General features: G+C 43.4%; 1 protein-coding gene across 2 annotated transcripts in view; it reads left to right on the top strand.

Moving 5' to 3' along the window:
• The first annotated feature begins 7,298 nt into the window (after positions 1–7,298).
• WIPF1 (WAS/WASL interacting protein family member 1) overlaps positions 7,299–21,779 on the top strand; it is a 123,306-nt gene continuing 108,825 nt past the window's right edge. Inside the window, exon 1 of one of the 2 annotated variants that reach the window (XM_001150625.8) lies at positions 7,299–7,481. The gene's annotated coding sequence lies outside the window, so the exon portion shown is untranslated. The remainder of the gene's footprint in view (positions 7,482–21,779) is intronic. The other variant, XM_009443791.5, reaches the window with a different exon arrangement.

The raw sequence follows: 21,779 nt of genomic DNA, 5'->3' as shown, positions 1-21,779 counted from the left end.
CCATTCTCCAGATAAAATAAAACCTGCAGCCCACATGGGCTTCCTGACACATCTACCCTGGATCTGCCAGTTATGAGTTTAAACCCCTGTACCTTTCTCACTGGTCCAAAGGTAAGGAGGACCAAGAATCAATGATTGGATCAAACACCTCTGGAGGTATGCTTCCTGTCACCACCCCTCCCTGCCCACAATCCTGGAAACTCAGGATTAACTGCCTTTCAGTTCCTCTTTTATATGAAGGAACCATGGTATCCTGTTCCCAGGAAAGTCCCATTAGAGAGGAGCTGTGCCTGCCCAAGCCAGATGTTTTCCATTCACCCCTCCAGGCCACTGTCACCATTCTCCACCTGTTCCAGGCCAGGGAGGCTGATCTGCATGGATAGCGTTGTGGGTTTCCTGTCCTCTGGCTCCTGAGTGAGCTCACATGATGGGCGAGCTGGCAGGAGTGGAATAAAGTCAGGGTATTTACCCCTTTTTCCCTCATTCCACTGGGTCACCATGGCTTGTCATCATTCTTGCCTTATCTAGGGTTGCAATTCCTAGAGCTGAAGCCACCCTCCCCAAGTTCTGGTTCACATCCCCTCCTCTTCAGGCCCAGGGTGGTAATGGCCCCCTGCCGTTCTAGCTCTGCAGCATGGCACCATCCCTTGTTCCTTTCCCTACACTCCTTCGTAAACAATTTCTTTACTAAGCCTTCCTATAGCACCTCATTTGAGAAGCTTTCTGTTTCCTGATGGAGACTGCCTGCCAAACAATCCAAACAGTAGCTTTAGTTAGCCACTTTTTGGTTCCTAATGTGATACTAACAGGAAAATGGGTGAGAGTACTGGACAATGATGATGATAGTCATGGTAGCAACAAAAACAATGAACTTTTCTTGAGTGTTTATTAAAGTCAGACACTATTTGTATTATTTGACATGCATTAACTTACTTTCAGCCCACGACCCCTTAGTGAAGAGCAAGGAAGGAAGCCTCTAAGATGACCTCAATCACCAGGGCGAGCTGATATTCATATTTATGTGCCACACTCTTACCTTAAGTGTGGGTTGTATTTAGAGACTTGCTTCTAATGAGTAGAATACAGCACAGTGATGTGATGTCACTTTCAAGTTAGGTTACAAAAAGACTGTGGCTTCCATCTCACGTGTCCCCTCTTGCTCAGTCACTCTGAGGGAAAACAGTTGCCATGTTGTGAGCTGCCCCAGGGAGACATCCACATGGCAAGGAACTGCTCTCTCCAGCCAACAGCCAGTGAAGACCTGAATGTTGAAACAGCCATGCAAGTGAACTGGAAAGTAGCTCATCCTCCAGTCAAGCCTTGAGACTTGGCTGGCACCTTGACTGCAGCCTTGTGAGAGATCCTTAACCAAAAACACCCAGCTTAGTTACCAGATTCCTAACCCACAGACACTAGGAGACAATAAGTGTGTAAGTCACAAGTTTTAGAGTAGTTTGTTACACAGCAACACAAAATGAATACAAAGGGGGGTGCCATTATTATTGTCCTCATTACAGATACAGAAACTAAGGCTTAGATACCTGCCCTGGGTCACACTGGAAATCAAAAAGGCAAGATTGGTAGCCAGACAACCTCACTGAGCATTGATGCTCTTAACCATTGCGCATGAAACAGTCTATGAGGGAATTTCTTTATAAGAATTAGCTGCTTCCGTTTTTGTATATTGTCATTGGAAGTACAGGCTGGTACCAACATTTTGGAGAGCAATTTAGTAGTATCTATCAAAAAGTGCAAACACTTCCATCTTGCAATTCTGACTACCTAATGGAAGTTACTTCTGTGAGTCAGGATACTAAGAAGAATGTAGATGCATGAGCATTTAAGAGCACGAGTGTTTATTATGAATTTTTAAAAGACATATAACTGGAAGTAACATAAATGTCCACTAAGAGGGGCTTTGGTTGAATTATGACACATTATACAGTAAAAGACTATGCAGTTCTTAAAAAAGAATGAGGTTGATTTATATTTAGAGAAATGGAAAGACAACCCTTGTTACCTGTGGTAGGCAGAATTCTAAGATTTTCATCCCCTGGTGTATGCACACTTTCTCTCGCTTGTTCAGTCAAACACTGATCTAGATGCTGCCGTGAAGGGAGTTTGTAGATGTGATTGGAGCTGCATTTAAGATAGGGAGATTATCTTCAATGGGCCTAGCATAATCAGCTGAGACCTTAAAAGGAACTAGGCTCTTCCAGGCAAAAGAGAATAGAAGTATGAGAGGGATGCCACATGAGGGAGATTCTCTGTTGCTGGCTTTGAAGACGAAAGCCATGTTGCAAGGAATGCAGGTGGCTTCTAGAGCTGAGAGCAGTCCCACAGGTGACAGCCAACAAGGTAACAGGGTCCTCAGTCCCACTACCTTAAGGAATTGAATTCACAGGGGCCAGTGACCTGAATGAGCTTGGAAGTGGATTATTTTCTCCAGCACCTCCACATAAGAACTCAGCCCACCTGTGATACCTGTGAACTGAATCACACCATGTCCTGACTTCTACAGAGCCATGAAATAATAAATGGATGTTGTTTTGAGCTGCTAAATTTATGGTAATTTGTTACACAGCAACAGGAAATGAATGCAATAGATTATTTAGCGGAAAAAGAAAAATAAATTAGAAGAAGATGATGTACAATATAATCACATTCACCTGGCTTTCATTAAATATTTGTTGATGAAGAAAAATAAAAATACATAGAAAAAAAGACACAGGGAAGAATATATATCCTACCATTAGTGGTTATCTCTGGTGAATGGGATTGCAGGAGACTCACTTTCTATATTTTATGCTTATGGAATATTTGAATTGTTTAGAATGAGAACTATTTTTAGTAAGGGAAGAAAATGATAAAGTGAAAATATTTACTAAATTTGCTATCTCAGACTAAAGTTTAAATTTTATCTTGTTCAACTCTTACTGTCTTAAGTCTTTTTTTGGAATACGGTGTAGTGTAAATAAGTAAAATACCTAGCTCTCAAGAGCTCAGTCCTTTCAGTTTTGGATATATCTATTAAATATATGCTGAGCATTTTTTAGGTGCAAAGCAGCTTCCTTCCTTCCCAACACATCCTGATTCTTCACAGTATCCCTGGCCTAGCATGGTGCTGTCGTCCCACATAGCATTCCATTTCCTCCCTGCATTGATGCAGAAGAGAAAACCCAGGCTGTTAAACAGCCTTTAGCCAGATCTACCTGAACCTCAACAATTCTTTCCAACAATAGAAACAATATTTTTTTATTTTGCTATTTGGCACCAAGGAATTTGGATGCCAGTCAATTCAGGTCATTTACACCAGCAGAAGCTCAAAAGAGGGAACAATAATAGGAAGTAAAGCCAAGAGACAGTATTAAATAGTGGTTAAAACAAGGGTGTTAGCATCAAAATAATCTGGATTTAGAAGGTCACAAGCTGAGTGGTCTTGGGCAGGTTACCTAAGCTCTCTGAGTCACAGTTTTCTCATTTGTAAAATGAAGACAAATATCTAAATCACAAAGTTACTGTAAGAATTCAATGAGGTACTCTGTAAAAGCATCTCACTTATTCATCAAGTGGTAATGAATAGTGAGAATGTGCTGGAGCTGAGAAGACTGCGGTGAGCCAGGCAGGCAGGTCCCTTTGCCTACTCTCTCCCTCTAGACTGGGGCTACTATCTACTGGGGAACAAGTAATTACAATAAAAAAAAGCTTGTTATAAGAGGGGAAGTTCTAAGGCACCACTAAGCTAATTTAGAGGTCAAAGTAAGTCCCAAAATGGTAGTTATGAAATGGTAAGCAAATATATGTATTTAATGATATTGTGCCCTGCTTAGTTTGTCCTAGTTTTGCATCTCAACATCCTTCTATCTACCTCGCTTCTCCCTTTTCCCCAAGATCACTGTAACATTTCTAGCCTAGCTTAGTCTTCAAGCAGCATTCATTAAGTCATTTTTTCTTATTAACTCGTTCATATCAAAGTATACATGACTACAAAGGTTTAGCATAATACTTTTTCATGCTACTAACTTCAATGTCTTCATTTTAAGCTGAAATTTGACATCACCTAAGGGAACAAGGTATCTGTTGAAGAATTTCAGGGTTTGATATTTTTTACCTTTAATTTTTTAACTTTTTAAAATAATTTCAGACTTACAAGTAAGTTGCAAAAACAGTAAAAATGTTGCCATATGCACTTCACCTAGCTTCCTCAAATGTTCACATCTTGCATAACCATAGGCAACTTATTGAAACCGTCAGAGGCATGTGAACCAGAGCAACTCCACCTTAAATAGGAGCTGGGTAAAATGAGGCTGAGACCTACTGGGCTGTATTCCCAGACAGTTAAGGCATTCTAACTCACAGAATGAGATAGGAGGTCAGCACAAGATACAGGTCATAAAGACCTTGTTGATAAAACAGTTTGCAGTAAAGAAGCCGGCTAAAACCCACCAAAACCAAGATGGCCACAAGAGTGACTTCTGGTGGTCCTCACTGCTACACTCCCACCATCACCATGACAGTTTACAAATGCCATGGCAACATCAAGAGGTTACCCTATATGGCCTAAAAAGGGGAGGCGTGAATAATCCACCCCTTGTTTAGCATAGCATCAAGAAATAACCATAAAAATGGACAACCAGCAGCCGTCAGGGCTGCTTTATGAAGTAGCCATTCTTTTATTTCTTTACCCTCTTAATAAACTTGTTTTCACTTTACCCTATGAACTCACCCTGAATTCTTTCTTGAGCGAGATCCAAGAACCCTCTCTTGGGGTCTGGATTGGATCCCCTTTCCCGTAACAAAACCAGAAAACTATCACTGATAAAATACTATTTAGGTTTTGACCTAATTGAGAGAACTGTTAAAAATTTGAAGGGAGAGAAGCAGGGCCATTTTTGACAACTGATTACTGGCCTTATGAGTGATTTAAAACAGTAGACAATTCAGAACACAATTTATTTTTGGCTTTCAATGATGAAATGAAGGGGGAAGTATTTTACCTTCCCAATTTTCTTTTGTGTATATCAACATTGAAATTCCCACAGATTCCTGAGAGACACAAACTCAAGAGAGTCCTTATCTCAACAAACATTTAATCAATTCCGTACAAGGTACTAGGAGCTCTGCTGAACACTAGGGAACCAAAGATAAGATTTCCTGTTCACTTGTGTGCCACTACTCTGCTCATCTTTAGGGAGATTATCCCATTTAATCCTTACAACAACTCCAGGAGATAGGAAATATTGTTATCCCTGTTTTACTGGAGCAAAAAATTGAGGCTTGGAGAACTAGTAAGGGGACCAGGCAGCTCCTGGGTTTAATTTCCTTGCTAACCACAGTTAGTGCTACTGATATGCTTTCAAGTCTGGAGTAATATATTTATATATTAAACTGCTTGTCTTCATTTTATATAAAACATAATATATGAGTATTACCATAGAAATGGTTTAAAAAGAAAGGCAAATAGTTAATGGACCTTAAAAAGATGGGTACATTTAGACAAAAATTTGCCAATGGGAAGAGTTTCCTATGTTACTAAATGTCTTTCCCAGAGAGGTCATTGTATCTGTTAAAAGCATATCAAGATACACGTGTGCACACTGGAGTGGTACAGAAGCAGAGAAAGCCGGGAGTTAAGGTCCCTCAGCATGGTGTAACAATTCCGAAGTGCATCTATTTGTAACCGCCCAATGGGTTCACCTTGCCCGCTGCCTAGACAGAGCCGATTTACCAAGACTGGGGAATTGCAATGGAGAAAGACGGATTCACGCAGAGCCAGCTGTGCGGGAGACCAGAGTTTTATTATTACTAAAATCAGTCTCCCTGAGCATTCAGGGATGACTTTTTAAAGATAATTTGGCAGGCAGGGGCTTGAGAAGTGGGGAGTGCTGATTGACCAGGTTGGAGATGGAATCACAGGGGGTCGAAGTGAGTTTTTCTTGCTCTTTTCTGTTCCTGGGTGGGATGGGAGAACTGGTTAAGCCAGATTATCATTCTGGGTGGTGTCAGCTGATCCACTGAGTTCAGGGTCTGCAAAGTATCTCAAGCACAGATCTTAGGTTTTACAATAGTGATGTTATCCCCGGGAGCAATTTGGGGAGGTTCGGACTCTTGGAGACAGAGGCTGCATGACCCCTAAACTGTAATTTCTAGTCTTACAGCTAATTTGTTAGTCCTGCAAAGGCAGACTGGTCCCCAGGAAAGAAGGGGATCTTTTCAGGAAAGTGCTATTATCAATTTTGTTTCAGAGTCAAACCAAAAACTGAATTCTTTTCCAATGGCTACGCCCGAGAGTGAACAAGGACACTTTAAAGTTTAGAAGGAAGATAGAGTCGGTTGTAGGTCTGATTTCTTTCACTGTCACAATTTCCTCAGTTATAATTCTGCAAAGGTGGTTTTATATTCTCACCTTTCTGCTTTAATTCAAAGGGATACACAGCCTTGATATTTTAACAATATGATCCGATGGTTATTACACTGAGCAAGAACTTTTTGTTATTATTCCTTTCAAATGCACACTCAGTAGCTATAGCGTCTTAGCGAGTGAATGTTAACTTTTCTTTGGGGCCTGGAGGTGGCAGCTCTCAGAGCTGGTCAGAACCCCCTGATGAGCAGGAGTTAGCTAGGGCAATGGAGTAGAGTTTCAGTTTTCTCCACGTTTGCTGTGGATCCTACCGTATTTAAGGAAGTGGGTGGCTGATGATAAATCCATCCCCACTGGCAGCAAAACGACTCAATTCCAACCGACTTGTGAGGAGAGGCAGCATCTTTCCGAGGGAAGAGCAGCACGTTGTCCCCACATAGTGGGCAGGAGTCAGATGCGTGTGGATCTTGGCCCTCTGTGGGGTTCACCCAGATTTTAAATCCATTTTTAAAAATTAATTTGAATTTCAGATATCTGAAAGTTGGACACTCTTTTTTTGAGAGCAGACGGGAAAGCGTGGGAAAAGGCGTTCCTTCCGGCTCGAACAGAGGGAACACCCCCACCCGATCCCCCCGCCAGCAGCCGCAAGAAGGTGGAGAAGATTCAAGAGTTGGGGGGAAAGGCCCTGGGCTAGACTCCCCTTCCAGTTCCCGCCCCTCTGCAAACTCCTGTCCTCTTGCCTCGGTCCCCTCGCCGTGCAGGGGAGCGGGACGGAGGAAACTGCGGACTCCAGCCCCGACCATCCCGCCCCGCCGCGCTCCTCTGCGGGCCGAAGCTGCAGGCGCGGAGCCCCATTGCCGGCGGGGCAGGCGGGCGCGCGGAGGGCAGGGCGCGGGCCGGCGGGGCCTCGCGGCGCGTCCACATGTGGCGGGGCGGCGGGGGGGCCGCGGCGCCGGGGGGAGGGCCCACATCTCGGCGAAGTTCCCGGATGGTCGCAGCCTCCCGGCGCTGAGCGCTTTTCCTGCCCGCCCGGCTCAGCCCTGCGGACCCCGGGATAAGTTTCCCAGAAAAAATGCCCAGCGCGGCGCGGGGCTGCGGAGTCGTCCGGAGCCGCTGCGCGGTAAGGGACGCCTCGCCTCTGGCGCGACCCGGGTTCCGGGCTCCCGGGGGCCGGGGGAGACGCCGGGAGGGGCTGGGCTCGACGGCGGGGCTCGGAAGCGCCGCCTGGCACCGGTGACGCGGGTGGGGCGGCTGTGGACGTCGAGGCCGCGTCCCCTGCGAGCGGTGGGCGCGGGCGCGCGGCCTCAGGAGGGGCGCAATTCCAGGCCAGCGGCCCGCGAGTTCTGCTGCCCGCTGATGGCCCGGGGAGGAAGGGGCCGTGGACAGCCTGGGTCCCGCGCCTCGGGCTGGGCTCACCGCTGGACTCCGCGGACCCGGGGCCGCCCCGTGGGGCTCGGGACCCACTATCTCCGTAGGTCTCGAGCAGGGGCTTCGCGGCGATGCCCTGGGGCTGCACCTACACCCCAGCTAGGACAGACGGGGATGTTCGGGCATCCCCTGGGGCCGGCTCAAGTTCTGGCACCGCCCGCCTGCCTGTCTGTGGGAACCGTGCCCCTCCCGCGCTCCAGCCCGCCTCCCTCCCGGCGCTCCCGGGCGGCCCGCTCGCCCCAGGTCGGCGTAGACGCGCGCGTTAGGGGTCTGCGCCGACCTTAGAGACATCTCCAGTCCCGGTCAGTGCTTTTCGCCCGGAGTGGGGACGGGGGTTGAGGGGGGGTGATCCCCCGAACTCTCCAGAGACAGCTTCACTTCAGTCTCGCGTCCCCTACCTTTTTCTACTATACATACTTTTCTTTTTAAAGAAAGAACTGTTAGCGTTGTGAGTGTAAGGGAAAGCAGCTGACCCAGTCGCTGTGAGCCTTTGTTAATCGCAAAGAGCTCTAAATCAGACCACTGGTGGCTGGTTAGACTTTGAGCTCTTTGCAATTAACAAAGGGTGTGGCTGTGTGAGGAACTGAGCCTGGCGAGGTCTTCTGGTCCTGCTTAAATCCCGATGGAATATTCCTTCTTCAGCCACGGGCTCCTGGCCTTATTGAGTTCTCTGGGAAGCCTCTCAAGTTGGCTCAGTGACCAAGTGGACTTGGTCCCTTTTACTGAAAAGCGTGTGTCCGTCCTGCCCCTTGGATCGTCTCTGGACCCCACCCCACTCCCATTCCCCCATCCCTGGCTGCGTGTAGCCCCAGACTCCCGTCGGATGCAGCCGCAGAGCCCGTGAACAGATTCCACGCTGGGTGGGTTTTCTTTTGCCAGCTTCCCAAAGCAATTTCAAAACAATAATGTAGCTTCATTTTGAGTCGTTGGTAGATTTTTCCATCTTCAAAAATGCTTATTTTTGTAATGGATAAAATAACTCCAAGAAATGTTCTACTTCAGTTTGTAAATCACCTTTTAGGTTCTTGAGGTGAGAAAACCCTTGATAGGCTATCAGCACTCTGCCTATTAATCCCTTTGCAGTGCACACAACACTGCCTTCTACTGTGACTGTGTGTGTCTACCTGCCTATCAGCCGCACAAGGCTGAGTTTCTCGGGGACCTGGAGGTGCTGTAGTCTGCAAATCCCAGCCACCTGTGAGAGCCCATTACCTGTTGAATGGAAATGTTCAGACTAAACTCTGCAGATGTTATGAAACCAGTTCCGTAATATTGTCTTTCCCTGGGACTTACCCAACCCCTGCCATAACTTTGGCTCCATGAAAACACATCAACTCTTTGAGGTTGTGTGACGTAGTGCAAAGAGATTTGTAAGCAAGGTAAGATCAAATTCTGGGATATTTCAAGAGAATGAGACTTTCCCCCTGGGGGGATTCATGCCTCCTTCTATTTGTTCATTTTAAAAATTGTCTGTAATGTGCTCAACCACTTTCTGGTGCCCTTAGGCATATCATTACAATTTGAGCCTCACTTATCTCATCCAAGAAATGGGCTTGATAATCTTTGCTCTACATCCACTGCAGGGTATGAGGATCTAGTAGGATAATGGGGTGTGAAGGAAGCAGCAAAAGCAGTATGATACAGGGGCCATCCAGATACCATGCGGTGTGTAGCACCAAGACACGAAAGCTATAATGAGCAGAAAGGTGGGTGGTGAAGAGAGGGTAGTATGCCCTGACCTTGTACATTTACTGTCTCAGGTGCTATGGTCAGGCATGAGAGACCCTTTTAGCAGACAGTATTCATTACTGGGTCTGTGTCATTGTCTTTGCTATTTCAAGGTGTTCCTAACTATGGTTGTAATTTTAGGAACATAGTTGGTTTCCACAACACATACTGAGAGAATAAATGAAACAAAAGTGCCTTTTATTTGTTGCTATAACCCCTTCACTTTTAAGCATCTGATATTTGTCATTTTACCTCCCAGGGCTGTGGTCTTCCTGAAGCCTTCCCTCCAGTGTGGTCTACTGAATTCTTAATGGTTTCCACACAGAGCTCTCTCTGCTGCTGTTTCCCAGCAAGCCACAATTATACCATGGTTCTTGAAGGCTTGGTAGGCTTATTTATCCCTTGTGGCTAGCAGGGACCCACGTCGAATCAGGTCACAGTTGGAATCAAGCCAGATACTCATTGAGCATTGCGGGTCCCTGCTAGAGGTTATAGCTATCCTCTGTGCTAGGTAAGGGTAGAAAGGAAGATGTAGCTCAGAAAGAGATGAAGTCTGCGCCTGAATGCTTACTTTCTGGTAGAGATGAGACATGGTTTCAAACAGCAGGTATGCAGGCAGAATTTGGTAAATAAGGTAAAAAAGGTACAGACCAAATACAGGGAACAGGGAATTCAGAGGAGTCCAGCTGGATGGAGGCACTCCTTCATTCGTTTGTCCACTTAACAAATATTTATTAAGTGTTTACTGTGTGCCAGGCATCGAAAGATTAATCAGCACATTCACACCGTGTCCCACCATCTCTTCTCCAATTGAGGAACAGTTTAGGCTTCACCTTCCTTTGACAGATGAATACTTCCTCACTCAGCTCTAACTTTTGTTCACTAGGGCGGACATTTGTCAGTTGTTCCTCACTCTGTAGGTATTATGGTCAGGTCAAAATAACTTAAGTCTGTCCCTTGTATAGTTTTGAGTAATGAAAACTCTAGGTGTACCAAAGCCCCCAGAATATCTTCAGTTAGTTGAGTGATGCTATTCTGCTTAATACACTTTAACTAGTATGCTAATCCTTAGCCATGGGTGTGACGAGAAGCTTATAAAGGTGTGATTCTATAAGTCTGTGGTAAGGCCCAGGAATCCATTTTTTGAAAACTTCCCCAGGTGATGCTGATGGGCTACCAGAGGGCAGAGTTTCCTAATGGGTAAAGCATGGGCCAGTCCCAATGCTGTCTTTTACAAATTCTTTGTATCTTCACCTTTTTTTTTTTTTTTTTTTTGAGACAAATTTTTACTCTGTTGCTCAGGCTGGAGTGCAATGGCATGATCTCAGCTCACTGCAACCTCTGCCTCCCAGGCTCAAGTGATTCTTCTGCCTCAGCCTCCTAAGTAGCTGGGATTACAGGAGTGTGCACCACGCCCGGCTAATTTTTGTATTTTTAGTAGAGATGGTGTTTCACCACGTTGGTCAGGCTGGTCTCAAACTCCTGACCTCGTGATCGGCCTATCTGGGCCTCCCAAAGTGCTGGGATTACAGCCGTGAGCCACCGCACCCAGCCCTGTATCTTCAATTTTGAAATGAGAGTAACACCCCTTCCGTAAAAGGATTGTTCTAAGGGTCAGATGAGGTGATGTATGTGAATTACTTAGCAGATTGGCTGGGACAGTGTCACTGCTCAGTATTTGTGGACTATTATTATTATTAGCATTAGCATTACATTTATCAGTGTTAGCCTGAACAAAATACTGTTGGCATTCCTTTTTCCATAGGTAAATACCAAAAAAGCCTAAACGCAGGAACTGCTTTTGATGTAAATTAACATAGAACAATAACCCCTTAGCTGTCTGTAGTTTACCAAGTGTTTCATGTCGGTCATCTCATATTTTAACAGCCCCCGAGGAGAGATCTCACTGAAAAGAATCTTAGTATTGAGGGGCTGCCAGCCCGCAGTATCTGCTTACCCAGGAAAACCTACTCTGTTGAGGTTGTCTGGACAGATAAAGGATGAGGAAGCAAAAACCAGACTTGTCACTTTTCCTGGCCCTTTGACACTGGGAAATACCAGGTTAATGTGTTGTGGCAGTCACACAGTGACCATCATCAGTGTAGAGATGACAGTAGATTAGATTGCATGAGATATCTGATGTAAAACACCCAATAACACTTGGCCCCAGGCCAGGCTGCTTTGGTCATAACTACAGCACCCACGCCATGGGGTGAGGGTACCACTGCTTCTTCTCGTGGCCAGGGATCAGAAACTTTTGAGTCCTAGGAAGCATGCTCAGCATTACAGAGATTGCAGGTCACAAATATTTGTTGAGAAGTCAAAAATAATAGACTATGCTAATAGTCAATAAAATAAAAATGTAGCTAAACAGGAGATACAATTAGCTACAATGTTTGTTAGCCTTGATAAGCAGGGTTCACATTGAAGGAATATGTTGCTATGTAACATTTTAGCATTGCTTACTATGGGTATATATATTTTTCTTCTTCTAATAAGCCATCTTTCCAGCATAACTAAATTTCTTCTTTTAATTTCCTTTTCTGTCTCAATTACATTAATTTAAGTGAATGAAATCTTCAAAACTTTCTATGATCTGGCCCAAACATTAAAAAATATCTTTCTTTCTTCCTTTTATTCTCTCTCCCTCTTTCCCTTTCTTTAACATTATCACTTACTGTATGTTATTTGAGTCATTTGATGTTCACTTACCCTGAGAGGTAAGTTCTGTTTATTTATGTGGAACCTGAGGCTTAGAGAACTTAGGTAACTTGCCCAAGGTCCCACAGTTAGTGACAGAGCTAGTATTCAAATGTGGAGCAGTCTGATTCCAAGCATCGCACCTTTAACCTTTAATTTCACCATCAGCCTTATTATGCACTACTTTTCATATACTGGGTTCCAGCTAAACTGCACTTTCCTTTCGTATGCTGTTGCATTGCCATTCCTCCTCTCCACACTGCCCCTTCTCTTCATTTGTTTGTTGAATGCTATAAGAATCTTCAGATTGATCATCATTGCTTGCTGAAAAGTCGAAATAATAGACTTTGCTAATACTCAGTAAAAGAAGAATGTTGCTAAAATTAACAGGAGACACAATTACCTACAAATTTCACTAGTTTAGGAGCTTTGATAAGCATGGTTCACGTTGTAAGAACATGCTTCTTAACAAGAGCCAAAATGTTCTCTTCTCCATTTGCTGATTCTGCCTTCTCTTAGTTTTCATCGCTATTGTTCTGGGCTTCACATGTGGCTTGAAATTCACCCTATCCTGTATTGCAGTCACTTGCAGGCATCTCTTCTTCCTTGTTAGATTGTAAGCTCTTTCAAGACAATCACTTTTTAAAAAATCCTTTTGTATTTTCTCAAAACAGTAGATTCTTGTATAGTAGGTTGTCAATGTTTGTTAAAGGATGGTTTATTTATTCCACTCTGTAAGATTTGAGTGAATTTTTCATGAAAGCCAAACAGATCTTTGTTTTGCAGAAGAGTATCTTGTTTCTGAAGATGCCAAGAAACAAATTTGATCCTAAGAGTGGTCCTTTACGATAAGTGATGTATATAAGATGACTTTTTTTTTTTTTTGAGACAGTTTCTCACTCTGTCACCTAGGCTGGAGTGCAGTGGTGCCATCAGTTCGCTGCAGCCTCGACTTCCCAGGCCCAAATGATCCTCCTACCTTTGCCTCCCAAGTAAGCTGGGATAACAGGTGTGCACCACCGTGCCTTGTTTTGTTTTGTTTTGTTTTTTGTGGAAATGGGGTCTCCTTTTGGTCTTGAATTCCTGGGCTCAAGCGATCTTCCCGCCTTGCCTCCCAAAGGGCTGGGATTACAGGTGTGAGCCATTATACCTGGCCACAATGTGACATTTTAAAATTCATATACATAATTGGCTTTTTATGTGTTCCAAATTAAAAAATAACCATGATTCTAATAATTAAGAAGTGGGAAGTTTTGTTCTTGTGGGGAAAGTAGAAGTTATTATTGTAGAACCTAAGAAGTGATATTTCCTGGTCTAATACCTGTATCTGATTCACTTCCACATAAATGAAGTTCAACTCTTTTGCCCAGGAGTTTTGCATCCCTTGCTTTGGCTGAGAAGAGGATAAAACCTAGAAAGAAGTCTAAGCAAGACCGGGTGTGGTGGCTCACTCCTGTAACCCCAGCACTTTGGGAGGCCAAGGTGAGAGGATGGCTTGAGTCCAGGAGTTCAAGAACAGCCTGGGCAGCATGGCAAAACCCCATCTCTACACAAAATACAAAAATTAGCTGGACGTCGTGGTGCACACCTGTAGTCCCAGCTACTCAGGAGACTGAGGTGGATCACTCAAGCCTAGGGAAGTGGAACTGTGATTACACCACTGCACTCCATCCTGGGCAACAGAGTGAGACCCTGTCAAAAAAAAAAAAAAAAAAAAAAAAAGGAAGGGAGGGAGGAAGGAAGGAAGGGAGGGAGGGAGGGATATCACACTGTATCCTATAAATATGTACAATTATTATATGTTCCTTAAAAATAATAAAAGCAGCCAGGTGCTATGGCTGAGCCCAGGAGTTTGAGAGCAGCCTGGGCAACATAGTGGGACCCAGTCTCTACAAAAAATACCAAAAAGAAAAAAAAAAAAAAAGCCAGGCATGGTGGTATGTGCCTGTAGCCCAGTTACTCAGGAGGCTGAGGTGGGAGGATCGCTTGTGCCTGGGAGATGGAGGCTGCAAGTGAGCCATGATCATGCCACTGCACTCCAGCCTGGGTGATAGAGTGAGACTCTGTCTCAAAAATAAATAAATAAATAAAATGAAAGCAAAAAAAAAAAAAAAAGAAATCGGGTAACATCTCTTCCCCACGCCTTCATGCCCATCCTCCCAACTCTTACGGCCCACCCTCCCACTCCTCCCCTCACACCCCCGCCTCCACCCCACACACAGAGGAAACAAGCAAAAACAATGTATTGTCTCTTAGAACTTGGAAAAGGTTTTTGTTAACCACAAGTCCAGGTGCTCAGTATTTGTAATTTATAGTCTTTGCTTCTATGTTTTTGCTGAAAATATGACTCTTTATCACTCTTTAAAAATTATATTGTACTGTTGACCAAGCATGGTGGCTCACACCTGTTATCCCAGCACTTTGAGAAGCTGAGGCAGGAGGATCACTTGAACCCAGGAGATCGAGACCAGCTTGGGCAACATAGCAGACTCTGTCTCTACAAAAAATAAAAATTAGCCAGGCATGGTGGCATATGCCTGTAGTCCTTGCTACTTGGGAAGCTGAGGCGGGAGGATCACTTGAGCCCAGGAGTTTAAGGTTATAGTAAGCTATGATCATGCCACTGCACTCCAGCATGGATGACAGAGCGAGACCTGTCTCTAAAAAAAAAATAAGTAGATAAAAATAAAAATTACATTGTAGTTGTAAATTTGTTCAGATTACAAAAGTATATGTACTTGCTATAAAGAAGACAAGAAAATGGAAATATATAAAGAAAAGTTAATAAATTTCTCCTATCTCCCTTAAATACTAACCCTTTGAAGTAATCAATATTATCAATTCCTGAACTTTCTCCTTGCTTATATAACTATGTATAAGTATATATGCATATATATAGTTTTTTCTCCTAAAAATAGAATTATATTACTTATTAATACATTATGCCACAATTGCGTTTAATATAATAAAGCATCATAGACATTCTCTCCAGAATAAAAAACTCACTTATGGCATGGCTGCTTAATATTCCACAATTTAACTGTTCATATTGTTTCAAGTTTTCTTCTACTACAACCATTCTTCCTGGAACATCCGTGTGTGTGTGTGTGTGTGTGTGTGTGTGTGTATTTGAACCTGCCAACTTACAGAAGCTTTTTTATTTCTGTCTGTCAGAGTCTCTAAAGTAGTATTACTTTCCAAAAGCTGTAGTAATTCACAGTCTCACTGACACTATTTGAAAATATCTGTTTCCCCATATCTTTGCCAGCGTAATTCATTTTAGAAGTATAAACTTTATGATCTCTTTTTTCCTGTTTTGTTTCAAGTTTTCTTTAGGGAGCACTTGTCACTGTCTCTACATTAAAAAAATTCACTTATTTGATTTATTCTTACCTGTCTTTTGCTTAATTTTGTAATTTCTTAATCATAATACATATGATTTGTCTTCTAGAACTGAAAAAGAAAAGTTCATGGCTGGACTTACAGAGCTTAATTGTTCTGTATTGAAATAAAACAAAACACTTGATTTCTGTTTATAGTAAAGTAAATGTAGACCTTTCAATTCCAATTTTCCTCTTCTAAAAGTGCATTATTTAAGAAATTGTCTCAGGAAATATAAATGTTTTAATGGGAAAAACAGAAACTTACAAAATACAAAGATGGGAAATTTTAAAGGAGCTTTAAGACTGCAAAGCTGAGTTTCTCTCTTGAATCCAAAAATCTGAAGACAAAGGTTCTTTGAGAGCATTAGTTATAAATTGTGCTGAATTACATAAAGAGGAAAAAGTGAATCATAGCAGATAGGAATTTAAACCTGGACTGTTGTTGAAAGTCCTTGCGCTCATTGCTCCTGCTTATTTTTCTGGGAGGTGAGTTTAGATTCTGCTTCTCATGTCCTTGCCGTTGCTGAGTTCATTATAAAATTATTTATATAAAGCTCCAGCAGTACATTGGTTAATCAGAAACAGCTGTACAACTGGATTCATTTATAGGAACGGAATAACTAAATCAATCAGCAAAATTTCTTGTATTTGGGTAGGTTGGGCCAACATTGTGCAGCCCAGAATAATAATGCTTTGTAACTAACCTGACACAGATGTCAAAAAGATTGCATTTGGGCAACAGAAGTTGGAACTGAAAATTAAGAAACCCTGTGAATGCTTGATGTCTGCCATAATAAAAGTGTTACTCTTTTTTTTTTTTTTTAATATTAGTGTTTTCAAAGTTAGGAAGATTCACAAAAGGAAGTCCTGTTTTAAAAAGAACGTATCAGAGTTTTACCCTCTATGGGCTGGGTCCCTTGAATGAGGGTGAATTGTCCAGATCAGTGTCCCCTGAAAGATAAGTGTGTACATTCTGCCAAACGTCCAGGATCGAAACAAGCCAAGGGCCCCATGCTGGGAAGAACGCCACAGACCAGGCAGGCAAATGGATGTCCCTGACTAGCGGGAGCTGCGCTGAATCAGGGAGAAGACAGAAGTTCCCAAGCAAGACTGAGGCTGAAGTTCCGACACAGCATGGTCAAAGGAGTTCCTCGAGATGATGTGTCCTTATGCAGAACCCAGAGGTCCATGGGGGCTGAATGAGTTTATGGAATGAAGCCCTGTTGTATAGCTCTAAGCAGGCAGTGTTGCGGAGACTTCAGTACAATGTGACAGGAGGTCTGATGAGAAAAGGAAAATCTCTAGACCCTGAGTCCCCATATGGGACCCAATCCTAAGGGACCCTGAACTCTCCACCACTTGAAAATAACAGGTGGGTTACTTTCAAGGCCAGAAATCTGCCTGCCTCAACTAGCAGGTCCAAGTGCCTGGCTTGCTGTGAAGTGGATCTAACCTTGGTAGGGAGCTGCATTACATTTTAGCCAGTGAGGGGCATAGTGAGGAATTAGGACCAGTTGGCACCTTTTCTCTTGCTGCATACTGTGGTTTTGGCACTGGAATTTGTAAAAACTTGCATCTTTTTGAGGCCCCCATATGCTGATGCCTGAAGGCTGATGTCCTCTTGCCCACCTTCACACTGTCCCTGGTTTGGGATGTCCATCAATCCTGACAGATAGTGAAACCATCTTAAAAAATTAAATTACTTTCAGGTTAAGACCTGATATTGACCAGCTCATTTACTGGATTCCTTGTGCATTGCATCCTCTGTTAAAGGCAGAAAGGTAACATGAAAAGGGCAGTAAATGAGGAGTTCACCAGTTGTAGTCTAATCCCAGCTTTGTTGCCTAGTAGTCAAGCTGGGCTTGACAACAACACTATGCAGAAGTAGAGTAGAGAATCTGCAGGAACAGGGAGAAGATGGTGGCCAGCATGTCTGTGATGCCTCCGATGGGACACACCATTAACATCTCCACATAAGGTCCATCCTGACAATGCAATCAACGTTGTAACTTGTCATTCAGAGGCCTGAGGAGCCGAAGCCTGATATTTTACCATGCCTGTTTTTGACTAAGTATTTAATAAGGGAAAGATGTATATATCCATCACATTTCTCATTTAGCTAAAATAGTGTATGTGTAATATATAAAGATCAATTTATATTTTAGCGAACTCATGGAGTTCTTCGTTTATACTTGAATCTCATTGTATACTTGCTAAAGAAGGAATATTAGCTGAAACACTGAAGTCTTTCTATTGCACCGAGGTTGTTTTTTGTAATAGTATTTGTGGAAATGGAATTTGAGCCAGATGCTGTCCAGGTACACTGGGCAGATTTTATTTACATCCAATAAAAATCACACTACCTCACTATATGTAAGCACACATCATTTATATTCACTTTTATTCTGTATTAGTGCATAACCTTGAAACCATCTGTCCTCACCATCTATTATTGGGGGAACCCGCCCCCGATAATTAAACATTATTTCACATAGGTTCTTTTTTGTTTCCCTAAGTGGTGGCTGGTCTGAGAAATAAAGGGAAAGAGTACAAAAGAGAGAAATTTTAAAGCTGGGTATCTGGGGGAGACATCATATATTGGCAGGTTCCATGATGCCCCTGAAGCTGCAAAACCAGCAAGTTTTTATTGGTGATTTTCAAAGGGGAGGGAGTGTACAAATAGGGTGTGGGTCACAGAGATCACATGCTTCACAAGGTAATAAAATATTACAGGGCAAATGGAGGCAGGGCGAGATCACAGGACAGGGTGAAATTAAAATTGCTAATGAAGTTTTGGGCACGCATTGTCATTGATAACATCAGGAGACAGGGTTTGAGAGCAGACAACCTGTCTGACTAAAATTTACTAGGCTAAAATTTACTAGGCGGGAATTTCCTCATCCTAATAGGCCTGGGAGCGCTACGGGAGACCGGGGCTTATTTTATCCCTTATCTTCAACCATAAAAGACAGACATTCCCAGAGTGGCCATTTTAGAGACCTACCTCTGGGAATGCATTCTCTTTCTCAGGGCTGTTCCTTGCTGAGAAAAAGAATTCAGCGATATATCTCCTGTTTGCTTTTGAAAGAAGAGAAATATGGCTCTGTTCTGCCCCACTCCAAGGCAGCCAGACCTAATGGTTATCTCCCTTGTTCCCTGAACATTGCTGTTATCATGTTCTTTTTTCAAGGTGCCCAGATTTCATATTGTTTAAACACACATGCTTTACTAACAATTTGTGCAGTTAATGCAATCATCACAGGGTCCTGAGGCAACATACATCCTCAGCTTACGAAAATGACGGGATTAAGAGATTAAAGTAAAGACAGGCATAGGAAATCACAAGAGTATTGATTGGGGAAGTGATAAATGTCCATGAAATCTTCATAACTTATGTTCAGAGATTTCAGTAAAGACAGGCGTAAGAAATTATAAAAGTGTTAATTTGGGGAACTAATAAATGTCCATGAAATCTTCACAACTTATGTTCTTCTGCCATGGCTTCAGCCGGTCCCTCCATTCGGGGTCCCTGACTTCATGCAACAATCTATCACACACAGTTGCATCTGCACACATGTACACATATGTCATTGACTTACCCCTTTTAAGGAGCACTTCAGATATAACCAGGAAGCACCAATTCTGGACTTCCTTGGAAAAGTCAATATATTGCTGTCCATTTTATGTGTCAGTATGTGTCAGCCTTTGTAGCTTCATAGAAGGCAGAGGTCGTCGCTAACTAATGAATACTTTGTACAGTCTCAGACAAAACACCCTATGCCTAACCAGATGACTGTAAGTGCTTTGGAGGGCATTCACTATGATGGCAGTGATTGCTGAGAGTGGATACAAATACTTAATGCGGGGCATTGCCATTGAGAATTCTGACCTGACTGTTAGTTGGTGACTGTGGCCATTGCTAGTTGAGCCTCCTATTTGTAATTCTTAGTCCTGGTCTAAGGAACAACGCATTGCTGTTTTGGCTCAGCAGCAGACCATGCTAGATGGCAGCCAGCCAGCAGGAACTGTACTGCTCTTGCTCCTCAAAATTGGTGCTAACATTACAGGCCTCTATTTATGCATGGCAAGATTCTGGACCAACACACTGGTCAGTGGTTCCCCTGTGGACTTTCTTCCTTGCAGAGAGGTTAGACCAACTTGTCTACCTGGGAAGCTGAACTTTAGGACAAGTGCCCTCAACAACCCAGTTACCCTTTGTAGATAGGGTTGTGACAAGGGCTTTCTGAATTCTAACTTAGATGCCCAAGAGAGCATAGCAGAATCCTAATAGAAGCTTTCCCTGTGCTCCCTGTCAGCTCTGGTCCTAGCAACACAGACAGGGAGAGGAAAAGGGAGGAGGTTCCTTATGATTGGGGAGGGTGCGGAGGCCAGCAGTGAAATAAGACAAAGAGTCTGGTGGTTCTGAGCTGCAGGGAGAGACCCCCATCAGTGGGATGGGGGGGGCAGGGAGTGAAAAGCAAGGAATCCTAATCTTCATCTGTGTGGCTGCTGGGTTGGACTCCTGGCGGTGCCAGGAACTCAGTGAGCTGGACTAAGCTGGGATCTGCCTTTAGGAAAACTCATTAGGAAACAGAGATTAGAGGAGGCCCATCTCATGCTTACTCTTGCAAGAGTGCCCTCCCCTCCTCACCTTGAAAACTCCTTGTCATGTCCTACATCTTAATTCATGTCACCTTTTTTGAAACACTTCCGCACTCCTCTCCAGCATAACAGTTCATTTCTTTTTAAAATTATTTTTAAATTTTATTTGTTTTTAAAGTAGTGTTTCATGCTGTCACCCAGGCTGGAGTGCAGTGGCACAATCATAACTCATTGCAGCCTCAAACTCTTGGGCTCAAATGATTCTCCTGCCTCAGCTTCCTGAGTAGCTGGGACTGCAGGCACATACCTCCATGCTCGACTAACATTTTTTCATTTTTGTAGAGATGGAGTATTGCTATGTTGGCCAGACTGGTCATGAACACCTGGCCTCAAGCAGTTCTCAGCCTCCCAAGTAGCTGGGACTACAGGCGTGAGCCACGGCGCCCAGCTCTGACAGTTAATTTCGTTAATGTATGTTGAGTATCTGTCTCCCCATTAGATTGTGAACTACTCAATAGCAGATAATTGCAGCAATTTACCCTCTTTATTGCCAGTGACAAGTGTAATGCTTGGCATATACCTGGTGCCTAATAAATACCAGCTGAATGAAATCATGTGTCCTTCTAGTGCAGTTATCTCAGTTTTGTTTTAATGGTTTATTAACTAAGAATTCTGGGAAACTATTGACCACAATTAAACAGGTCTAGAAATAGAGCACTTCTTCACTTATATTGGAGGCCAATGGAATTATGAAATTAATTTACCAAAATTTTACTTATTTCTCAGGAATGCATGGGAACATAAGGGGTCTTCATCTGGATTCACTGTCTGGGTACTGTTTCCTAATTTCTTGCCAGCCTGGGTACCACTCAGCAGTACTTTGCCATGGCCACAGAAGTCAGGGATGAATTATTCCTATTTAGATTACCAGTAATCATTTTTGAAGAAGTAATGATAAAATAACATTGTTTACTGTTTACCAGGTAAAATTCTAAATGCTCTGAATGAACTTATTGAACCCATGTAACCACCCTCTAAGGCAGGCACCATTATTGTTTCCATTTACAGGTGAGGAATTTGAGGGTAATCAGCTGGCCCAGTTTCACACAGCTAACCTGGCAAGGTCAACATTCAGTCCAGGCAGCGTGGCTTCAGCCCAGTCTGAACTATGAGGCCCTCCTGCCTCTTTGGTCAAGGATATTCAGTTTAAAGGACCTAGATGGCCCCAGCTTTGTTCAGGCAGCTGACTGACCACTGACCCAGTGTTGTTCATGTCCCTCTGTTTGTTGCATGCATGCTTCTGGGTTAGGGCCACTGATCCACTGTGGAAAGGGCAGCGGGAAGCAGTGAAGGCTGACTGCTGGTCCACCCATTAGCTCTTTGTGTGGTGTTTTGGGTCCAGCATTAACTTTGCTCTGAATCATCCACACTGCCCTGATACCCATCATAGACATACATTCTAAATGTCCCCTAAGACTTCAGTGGTCTTTAATGAGGAAGAAAATCTTCCTAGAGTGTCACAAATGCTGCCTAAAACTGGTGGCACTGACTAGTGTCACATTATGTTATCAAGAATA

Source organism: Pan troglodytes, chromosome 13 (genome assembly GCF_028858775.2).
Source record: "Pan troglodytes isolate AG18354 chromosome 13, NHGRI_mPanTro3-v2.0_pri, whole genome shotgun sequence".
Classification (NCBI taxonomy): Eukaryota; Metazoa; Chordata; class Mammalia; order Primates; family Hominidae; genus Pan; species Pan troglodytes.
This window is presented reverse-complemented; position numbering and strand designations above follow the sequence as displayed.